Consider the following 11,430-nt stretch of genomic DNA (forward strand, 5'->3'; position numbering starts at 1 on the left):
GTGGGGAAGAGAAATTTATGATTGGCACTTTTTATAATACTTAGGCTGTGAGGAGAAACCTTTAGTTTATTCCTTTGAGATTTATATTTTTTTGAACTGGAAGAGGCAGTAGGGGTAATCTACTCTCTTTTTCTGCCATTGTTCTGTCTTTCTTTAGAGTAATTTTTTTATAGGTATTTGGAAAGGTTTGGGGGAGAGCTCTGGCGAGTCCCTGCTTTTACTCCACCACCCTGGCTCTTCCCTAGTGTCCTTTCTTTCTGCCTGTGATGTCAGTAAATCAGCTTCAAGATTATTTTAATGCTATAATATTGCTAAAAATTGGTTATCTGGGCTACATTTGTCCTTTTCCAGGGATTGGGAGGTCAGAATCTAAAAAAGGACAATCCTATTCCATATTTGATAGTCATAAATGTCGAGGAAAAATGTTTTCTTTTCCATGTAATTTTTCAGATAGAGGAAAGGGAAAGTATAAGTACTTATTAAGTGCCTGCTGTGTGCTAGAGGCTGTACTGTTTTACAGTTAACAGTTTCATTTTTTGATATTTGGAGATAATTCTTATGTACCACTTAGCTCCTCCCATTTGCTTTATCTAAATCAGATTCCTTCAGCCACTTTTTTTTTTCCCAAGCCATTATTCTGAGTTCTCTTACTATGCTAGTTATCCTCTGGGACAGTTTGTCAGAACCCCAAATTGAGCACAGGAGTAAACAAACACAGCATTGCACAAGTGGTTTGAACTGTGTAGAATAAAAAAGATTTTTATGTCTTCATTTTTTTTTACATTATACTTCTGGTGATGCAGTCCAAGAACATACTAGGTTTTTGGTATCCATGTAGTAATTGTCTTGTCCATTCCCTTGAAAAAACAAACAAACCATGATCTTCTGTTGAGAGTCACCTCTCCCTTACCTTGTGTAGGCTGGATTTTTGGAACTTACATGTAGGACCTTGCATTTCTTCATGTTAAATTTAATTTTGTTAGAGTGGACCCATCTTTTTATCCCATATTTGTGGATATTGTTTCTGTCCTTTCAATTTCTTAATCTTCCATTGTCTTCAATATCTATACTCTTGAAAGCATGCTTTCTATGTCTTTATTGAGAAGATATTGATGGGGCATATCACTAGAGACCTCCTTTAAATGTACGTTTCTTTATCATATTAACAAAAGATTTCCTGAAATTGTCAAAATAGGAAGCCATGTTAATTTGTCTTGAATCAATATTAGTGACTCTTAGTAATTTGAGCTTGTCTTAAGATTTAGGATTTATCTCTTCTTGAAATATATCATGTCTGTATCAAGGTCCCTGATTTGTAGCATTTTGAATCTTTCCGTTCCTCTCTTTTGAAAATTAAGACATTTGTCCAGTATCAAGGTCTTCTGCCACTTTTCCTTTTATCTATGATTTTCCCCAATTGACCATAGTTACTGGTTGTTTTATTATTTTGGGATGTAATTCATTTGGACTAGGAGACCTGATATTATTTGAGAATAGGGAGGTGTTTTTTTCCTACCTTTTTGACCAGCTACCCAAACCAGGGGAGGGTTGGTAGTGCAGTGGATAGACTCCTGGTCTGAAGTCAAGAAGACTCATGAGTTGAAATATGACCTCAGACACTAGCCATGTGACTCAGTCTAATCACTTACCCCCCTGTTTGCCTTAGTTTCTTCATCTTTACATTTATTCACAGTCTTATTTTATTTACATTTATTCACTTCTTATTTAATATCTGTAGAATGGTAGACTCAATGATGGCCAAATACTGAGATGTTTTTCTTTTGTTTATCAACATTTGAACATTTGTGTTAATTTTCTTTGAATAAAAATCTAATATTCAGTATGTTACAATGTTACAGTTAGCAGTGTTTTCATAAAGGTGGATTATGTTAACAATTTTTTTAAAAAGGCTGCATTTAGATAATGCTATTTAGTTTACAAATGACTTTCAAATTCTTTTGCCTATTTGATCCCTACAATAACTTTGTTGGTAATTAACTTTTTAAGAATAATGCTAAAACTAAAACTCAGAAATAATTTGATTTTATGTTATCATATCCAGTAAGTGGCAATTGTTCATCCAACCAAAACCCTTTGATTCTTACATCTTCCAGTTCACAAATTGTGTTTTATATCACATCTTCTCGTTCACAAATTATGTTTTATATAAATTATATTTCCCAGTGTAGTCCTTCTTCCATCTTAACCCGGGAGCCATTGTTATTTTAAAAGGATGAAGAAAGAAAATAATAGCTTAACCTTTTTGTCCTACTTTAAGGCATGCAAAGCACTTAATGTCAGTCTTCACAACAACCCTTTGAAATAGGGGAAGAAAGGTCTGCAAAACTAAGACCCATATTTTTTTAAAAAAAGGCATACTCATAGACCCCAGTTTCTGCAAAGAAATAGGAAGAATTGTCTTCTTATATCTCTTATCTGGGTCCCAGCTTCATCATTCTAATTTCACAGTATTACTGTTGTTATTTTCACTTTGGGGTGGGGTTAGCCATCTGTATATCATTTTCTTGGTTCTACTTACTTTGTATCCTTTTCCATGTAAGTCTTTCCATGTTTCACTTTTTTATTATGTTTTAGTTTCTTTACAGCTCAGTAATATTCTAATACATTGATGTGCCACAATTCATTTAACTGTTCTCCAGAGAGCATCTATTTTGTTTTTTGGTCCCAGAAAAAAAGTGCTTATTTAATTATTAGGTTGTATATGAGAGAGAGACAGACAGACAGACAGAGACAGAATGAGAATGAGAAACATTTTGGTCACTTTACAATAATGGTATTAGAATTTCCCAACCTTTCTTTTTTGACACCTTAATCAGTCCTTAGGTCATTAGTTATCTTGCTAAGTGCAGGAGATAGAATGAAAGTAAAAAAGAGTTCCTGCCCTCCAGGAGTTCACTTTCTGAATGGGGGTGGGGTAGGGAGATAAGATGGGTCAAAGGTTAAGGATTTGGTTTGTGATTTTAAGAATATAGGGGACTTACTTGGTGAGAAAACTTCCTGAACCAGTGCCTGTTTGGCATCTCAGTCTTAGAGATTTGCCTGGATTTGTCCAGGGGTTACACAACCAGTCTGTGTCAGGTCTTCTTAGCTATCTCTCTGTCCACTTTGTCAGGAGACATAGTAAACATAAAAATAAAGAAGGTCCCAAAAGTCTTAATGCAGTTTTAAGCTAGTGAAGCTTAAATAATATAACCTTTATATACAGAGTACATGGGAGACTCAGAACAGAAGATACTGCATTTGGATGAGGAAAGGCCCCTTGCAGAAGGTGTATTTGAACTTGATTGTTGAAGGAAGCCAGGGGAACTGAGATAGAGAAATTTAGTTTTTTCCTAAGTATTTCTTGGTAGTTTTAAAAAAATAGTAAAGTCTCCCTTTTCCTTTTGTAACAAAATTAGAATTAGCAAGAGCTGACCTAAACACTGGAGTTTACTTAAGACAAATGGTTGGGAGTTTATTTTATGCCTGTGAGATACTGTTATAGGTCTAGAAGGGATTATTTAAAGACATTCTGATAGAACATGATAACATATATCAATTTTTTCTGGGAAAAAAATTCTCAAATGAGATACCTGCATGGCTGGCTTCATTTATTATTTACTAAATATTTATTTACTAAAGGATGTTAGGAGATGGACATGCAGAGGAAGATGTACTGTGTTTGCAGTAATAGCAAATAAAATGAAAGGTCTTATAGACCATTAATAAATACTTAGTAATATTTTATAAACATTCTGAAATAGATTAATTTTAATCGTACTCTTGACCTCAGAATTTAGCCTGATTGCCCAGCTTCCTTTTCTAAGTAAAGTGCTTGAGGAAGTGGTCTTCTCATCTTTCCTATTCCTTCTTACACTGCAATACTCTCAACTGATTTCAATTTGAGTTTTGCTTGAAGCTTAGTGTGTCTTGATCCCTTCCACATAATGGACAGTTCTGTAGTTGATGGCTCCTCCTTTTATTCTCTTTGATCTGAGTAGCCTTTGACATTATGGGTTTCTGTCTCCTGGTCCCTCTGCCATAGCTTTATATAGAAACATCTGGTTCACCTCCTGAAATTCTAAACTCCTTATTACTAAACTTTTCAAACCTCTTACATGGCTTTCTTTCTCCTAATCTTATCTGTATCTTTAAACTTAACTACCACTTTTGAGAGCATGTGAATTTTGTTATGAATTAGAGAACAGAATGTACTCTCTTTGAACTCGTAGTCCTGGTAATATTTTTTCTTTATCTTTGAAATTATTTTGATGTGTTCATGAAATTATTTCTAGGACTGAAAACAACAGTTGATTCTTAGCCTATTGAGGTTAATCAAGTATAGATCTATGGATGTTAGCAAGATTTGAAAACTTAAGATAACATTCAGATCACCTATTTTAAATGTATTGGGTGGTTGACTCACATAAGTTTTTAGATTCTTTTTTCAGGTAGTATTACTTTGACATCTGTATTGTATGTATTTGGTTGTAAATACTAAGTGAAGTTTTTTCATAAAGATTGCTTGACTCATTTTGAAAGTTTGACAACCAAAAAACATGCTTGCTCTTGTATTGTACAAGCCCAGGGAACTATGATATAGTAAAATTTCAAGGCATTCATATTATAAAGAACCTTAATTACTCTCTGGATGAGTGCATTCTAAGGGGAAAAAAAATTTTTTTTAGCAGCTTTCAATTTATGACATACAGTAGCAGTTGTCAAACTTTTTGTTTTTAGGACTCAGATTTTCTTGAATCCAATAGACTCCCCTTAACCCCAATAGCTTTTGTTTATGTGGGTTATATCTCTGAATTTACTGTGTTGGAAATGAAAACATCTTAGTATTACTATGAAAATTGTTTTGACTTCACAGATCTCTTGAAGATCCCAGGATATACTTTGAGAACCTTCATCATAGAATCGATGCAAATCTTTTATGATTTTCTTAAGCACAGTATCTGTTATTCTAAATTGATGATCTCACCTCCTATTTATGATAGTGAGGTCATTTGACCTTGAACTCTAGCTCCAACTGCAACTGTAAATATGCCTGCATGGGTCTCAGTCACAAAATGTAATAGACTCTCCATATAGAAGACAGAAGCGAAACATTTATTCTGATACCAGAAAACCAAATCCCAACACCAGAAAGTCATATCCCTCACAGCCGCAAAGAAGTTAGCCTTCCCACAAACCAACACTCACAAGCCTAGCTGTCTCCCTGGGGGCATCCTCCCTTCCCCTCCAGCTCTGACTGCTCTTTCTGTGGGCTCTGCTATACCCTTCAGCAAGCTCCTCCCACCACAGGCTCCATGTGATTACATTTGGCGTATTAGGGAGCAGGGAAGATCTTCAAATTCCCTTATGCTTATTAAGAGGCAGAAAAGATCTTCAAATTCCCATTACCATTACAAACTCCTTCAGCTTTCCTTTGTATTCTTCTAACCTTTCCTTTCTGCCTTCTTAAGTTTAACCCCTTAATGTGTCTCTTTGGTCCTCTTCTCTCTCCTCCTTGATAACCTTAATAGATCAGTCTTCTTGTCTCATATATCTTCCAGTGTTTCTACTGTTACTTTTCCTGGCTGTTACATGAACAAGATACTCCATCTCTCACCAATGGGCAGTCTTTTATTGTCACCTGTTTCTGGAATACTTTCCCTCCTCAATCCCACCTACTAACTTCCCAAGTCCCAACTAAAATTCTATTTTTTATAGGAATTCTTTTCGACCCCTCTTAATTCTAGTACCTTCCTTCTGCTAATTCTTGTTTATCCTGTGTAGAGCTTGCCTTGTATGTATTTGTTTGCATGTTGTTTCCCACATTCAGTTGTAGGTTCCTTAAGGTCTGGAATTGCCTTTTGTCTTCCCTCCTTCCCTTTGTCCCTCCCCTCCCTCTTAGCTCACAATGCCTGTCACATAATAAGTGCTTAATAAATGTTTACTGATTGATTTTTCTCCCAACTTTAAAATGCCTTAAGTCCTCTGTAGTCTTTAAAAAAACAATAACAAATAAAATCACGTTTATTGATCCTATCATCCCCTGAAAACATTTTTTCTCTCTTCTATTACCAAACTTTTAAAAAGATTAGTGTGTTTCCTGAACCCCCTTCATTACTACCCACTCATTTCCTTGGCGCATGGCTTCAAATTCTTTTAATAACAATAATGCCAGTAGCTAGCCTTTATAATAGAGCACTTTAAAATTTGCAAAACTTCCCAACACTTTGTGAAGTAGATGCTATTATTGTACTCATTTTATAATTGAGGAAACTGAGGCTGAAGTGAAGTGACTTGTCCAGGTTGAATCATCTGGTGTGTGGGGCAGGATATGAACTCCGGTCTTCCTGACTTGAAGCCTATTGCTCTGTACACAGAGCTACCAGATTGCCTGGGAAAGTTCTCTCCAAGATTAGTATTGCACAAGGACTTATTAAGTGTTTACTATGTGTCAAGTAAATACCAGCATAAAGGTGAGCTTGTCCCTTCCCTTAAAGAACTGGCATCCATTATGGGGACAGAATACATCTACAGAAAAGGGTATGTGTTTGTGTAAAGTGATATGTGAACTTATTGGGACAAAATAATTAAATGTATTGACTTCCGTAATTACTGTTATATTTTACAGCTTTAAAAAAACTTAATATGCAATGTTTTCCTTTTACTGTAATCATATTTGTTTTACATGACTTGTCATTTAATTCACAAGATTTTGACAGTTTTTGGATTCTTTGTCATGAAACCACTTTATGATATTGTATATTAAGCATATTTTTGGCAAATTGTCCGTTTTTCTAAGACTAACTTTGATTATAGCCCATGTGTTTTTAATGAGGTTTAAATCAGGTGAATTCTCAGGCCATCAGAGCATGTTTATCTCTACCCCCTGGATACTTTTTTTTTAAAAGTTTTAATGACATGTGACATGTTACAACCTTGCAGTCTTACATCTTCATTTGGGAACTTAACTCCAAAACAGTTGTATTTTTCGGTATTTAAGGTTTTTTTAAACTGTTCTTCTTTCCCTCACTAGGGACAAGACTTCTAGGCCTACTGGAAATTTAAAAAAAAAAAGATTCCTAAAACTTTCTTGGGGAGGGGGGTATAATTTCTTTTAAGGTCTGATGAAAAATGCCAATGTCTTACAGGCTTAACTGGACTTTTACCAATGATTTTCTTATAACCTTGACTGAAAATGATGAGTTTCATTACTGAAAGTTACTTTTTTCCAATCTTGAGTATGTTAGCCTTTATATTGTCCTGCCTGCAACAAGCATATATTCTTCCTCATAGCAGTTAGCTGCTTTTTTGGGAAGAACTGTTCTTCTACCTTCTGATAGCCTACACTGCACATTGCATTCTAGTCAGTGAATCAGCAAACATTTAAGTGCCTACTGTTTGCCCAAAACTTTACTAAGCTCTGAGGATACAAAGTGGAAACAAAACAAAAATGTAAAACAGTAATCCCCCAGGGAACTTAACAGTCTAATGGGAGACAGCATGCAAACAACTATGCACACATAAGATGTAGATATAGATACACTCGTACATGTATATGAGAAGTTGAGATAACAAAGAAAGGGTACTATCATTAACAGGCATTGGAAAGATTTATTGTAGAAGATGGGATTTTAGCTAGGATTTGAAGGTGAATAGGGAAGCCAAGTGATGGTATTGACGAGAAAGGAGAGAATTCTGGGCGTAGGAAAAAGACAGTAAAAATTAGCCCAGAGTCAGGAGATGAAGGCTTACGCAAGGGCAGAATACATGGAGAATGGGGAGGAATGTATGAAGACTGGAAAGGTTGGAGGGGGCCAGGTTATGAACGTTTCTGAAGCCAAAATAATTTATATTTGATCCTTGTGGTGATGGGGATGCACTGGTTTATGGAATGCAAGGGGAAATGACATGGTCAGTTTTGTACTTTAGGAATATCATTTTGAATAGCACAGTTGAGAATGTTTTGTAGTGAGGAGAGGGGCAGGGGGACCAACCAACAGGCTGTTATAATAGTAATAATAATAGAGATCATGATGAAGACCTGCACCAGGGTGGTAACAGTGTTAGAGGAGAGAAGGGGGCATTTGTGAAAGATGTAAGGTAGAATAGATGTGCCTTGACAACACATGGAGGGGGGGAGAGGAGTCAAGGGTTCAAGCTTGAGTAACTGGGAGGAAGGTGGTACCTTTGACAATAATAGGAAACTTAGGAAGAGGGTATGGCTTTGGAGAGAAGATAATCAATTTAGCTTTGGTCTTGTTGAATTTAAGATGTCTATAGGACATTGTTTGAGTTGTCTAATGGACAGTCCGAGAAGGGAAACTCTGGAGTTACTGGATAGGGGGTTGAGAGATTGGTAATATGGTCAGACGTGTTTTAGAAAAGTCAATTACATAGATGAGAATATAATAAAGTGGATAGAGACTTGAGGCAGGGAAAACAACCAAAAGACTGTTGCAGTAGTCCAGGCATGAGGTGATGAGGATCTGCACCTGAGTGACAGCTGTGTTAGAGGAAAGAAAGTGCATAGGAGAGAGGTTGTCAAGGTTAGAACGACAAGATTCATCAAATGATTGGGTGAGAGTTGAGTAGCCATAGGATATGAGCCTGGGAGATGGAGGGTGATAGTTCTCTGGACAGGGGAAAGTTAGGAAGAGGGAAACTTTTGGGATTTTTTGGGGGGAGGGGTTGTTTGTTTTTTTTTTTGTTTTTGATGAGGGAGTGAAAATAATTAATTTCACTTTGGATTTGTTGAGCTTAAGCTATTTATAGGTTACCCACTTTATAACTATTTGTCCAGTAGGAAGTTGGAGATAGAAGACTGGAGGTCAGGAGACTTGTTAGGGCTGGATAAGTAGATCTGGGAAACATCAATATAGAGTTAACAGTTTTATCCATAAGAACTGATGACTTCTAAGAGCATGTGTAAAGAGATAGGAGGGCACCTAGTACAGAACCTTTGGGTATAAGGCAAAGGGGAGGTAGTACAGATGATAAACTAGTAAAGAAGACCTCGGTGTCTTACCAGGTAGAAAGAGAACCAGGTCAGATTACTTTCAGGAGGAGTTTCCAGAAGGAGAGTGTGGTTTAACAGTGCAAAATTAAGACATAGCCATCGGATTTAGTAATAAAGGGATGGATTCCTGATGACCTTTTAGAGAACGATTTTGGTTGAGTGATAAAGATGAAAGCCAGATTGCAAATGATTGAGAAGTGAGGAGATAATGAGAAAGTAGAGGCCAGGAATACTGTGTTTCTGTCTGTCTTCCCTTAAACACCCACCGTCCCCCAAGCATTTCCATGTATACGTGGTGGAACAAAAAAAAAGGTATTCTGTGTGAAACTGCGTCCCCATTTTATGCCACTTGCTTTTAAATATATGTATTTATAATAAATTCCACATGTTAACTTTCAGAACTGCTCTGTCTTCTGTATTTGTTTTCTTTTGTTCATTAAAAAAGTTTCAATAGCTCTATCTCTCTGTCTCTCCTCTTCTCCCCCCTTTCCTCTTCCTCTTTGCCCTCTCTTTCTCCCTCTCCCCCTTTCCCTCATTACTATTACTAACCCTTTCTTCCCAAACTTCCACTCATAAAAAACTGAGAAAAACTCATGTAACAAATATAAGCACAGCTAAGGAAAATGAATCCATATAGTGGCCATGTCCACAAAAATCTCTTTTATCCTTTAATTCATCACCTCTGTTATAAGGAGGATAACATTTCATCAAAGATCTTTGGAAATGCATTGATAATTATATTGATCATTGTTCTTAAGTCTTTCAAAGTTGTTTTTCTTTACATTGTTGCTTTTCTTGTATAAATTGCTCTCCTGGTTCTGCTCACTTCACTCTGCAGCAGTTCATGCTACTAAGGATTCTCAGAAATCATCTATCATTTCTTACAGGTACAGTAAAAATCCATTACATTCAGATACCACAGTTTTTTACTTCCTTATTGTTTGTGAGACAGTCTAAGGCTTTGCTTCAGATTGTTTCAGCTGCATCATCTAGTTATTTGACTTGTTGCTTCCTCATATGTAGCCATTCATCTTCTGCTACTATGCATTTGAGATGGTTGTTCACTGTTCCTGAAATGTTATATTCTGCCTGTTGTTTCTTGGAGTCCTTATGTTCTTTCAAAACTCATATCAAGAAACACCTCATAAAAGGTTTCCTATAAAGGAGTCCTTTCTTGGCCCTCTAAGGTTACCTTCTATCAGCTTTGTGTTTATTTTGTTTATACTTGCATGTACATGTTGTCTTCATAGAATTTAAACTCCTTGAGGACAGATACTCTTTGTATCCTTGGTCCACAATAGTGACTGACACATTGTTGTTTGATAGCTGCTTCTTACTTGATTAAATCCTGTGGTCTTTTGACTTGATAGAAATACTTTTTGTGGTGGCAGAAATAGCATTCTACTTAAATTCTGTTTGCTGAATTAATAATACCAGGTATATTTAAAATCATGTTACGCTGCCAGCAGTGCACACATAGGCCAGTCAGGTGATTTGTTTGCATGTCTTTTCAGTACCTCAAATTTAATGTTAGCTTTGAGACAGTATAATGATATTTTTTGTAATGTCACCCTTTAAGTTTAATGGCTTTTATTTAAGTTTCCTTTAGTTAAAGTGATAGTTGCTAAGATAAAAAGCCTGACCCTTGATTTTCAAACTGGTTCTCATTAGTCTCCCAAAGATAGTATTTCTTTACCCTATATACTTCCCTGCAACCTCCCAAATTGCCATATTATTTTCATTGGTAAAAAGCCTTTGCCAGTTATAAATTGGTACTCTCATTTTGGTTGTAATTTCTATGGTGTTAAGATATGTGGAGTTTTCATCTTTGTTTATCAGTTTGCTCAGAACAAAGCTTTGAGTCATTTGTGTTTATGTTGTACTGCTAATGTTGTATAACCGTCCTTGTTATTTTAGTTTTAGTGGTCCTTTTTCAGCAACTATGTTTGTATCTGGTGTTATGCAGTGAACTGATTATTTCATCAAATGGACAAAAATGGATTAAATGAAGATGTCAATATTAAACTTCCTAAATTTTAAATTTGCTATTTTATTCCATCCCCAAAATCTGTTAAGATATCCTTTGGGATTGGTCCACTTGTGTTATTGTAGATGTCTTGTATCTTGTTGGTAAGCTGCTCTTAAAATTTTTGGTAAAGAACACCCCCAAATCTTAACCAAGGTTATAATTTTGTTTACTCATTTTCAGTCGTGTCCAACTCTTCATCACCCCATGTAGGGTTTTCTTTTTTCTTTTTTTTTTCCTTTTTTAAATTTTTATTTTTTTAAAAGCAATTGGGGTTAAGTAACTTGCTCAAGGTTACATGGCCAGTTATTTCTGGGTGTGGTGCTAAGTATCTGAGCCCGGATTTGATCCCAGGTCATCCCAACTCTGGGGCTGGTGCTCTTACTCA

At 36.0% G+C, this 11,430-nt stretch overlaps 1 protein-coding gene and 1 long non-coding RNA gene across 2 annotated transcripts in view; both read left to right on the plus strand.

The window, feature by feature from the left end:
• The window catches only part of EIF3H (eukaryotic translation initiation factor 3 subunit H), a 115,228-nt gene that overhangs the window by 66,848 nt on the left and 36,950 nt on the right, over nucleotides 1-11,430 (plus strand). The gene's annotated exons all lie outside the window — the stretch shown is intronic.
• Nucleotides 11,264-11,430, plus strand: part of LOC138156100 (uncharacterized) — a 647-nt gene continuing 480 nt past the window's right edge. Inside the window, exon 1 of the long non-coding RNA XR_011167064.1 lies at nucleotides 11,264-11,396. This is a non-coding gene — a long non-coding RNA (uncharacterized lncRNA). The remainder of the gene's footprint in view (nucleotides 11,397-11,430) is intronic.

This window comes from Petaurus breviceps, unplaced genomic scaffold (assembly GCF_028583685.1).
Source record: "Petaurus breviceps papuanus isolate PSGF00001 unplaced genomic scaffold, PetGlider_PUasm1.0 98, whole genome shotgun sequence".
Taxonomy (NCBI): Eukaryota; Metazoa; Chordata; class Mammalia; order Diprotodontia; family Petauridae; genus Petaurus; species Petaurus breviceps.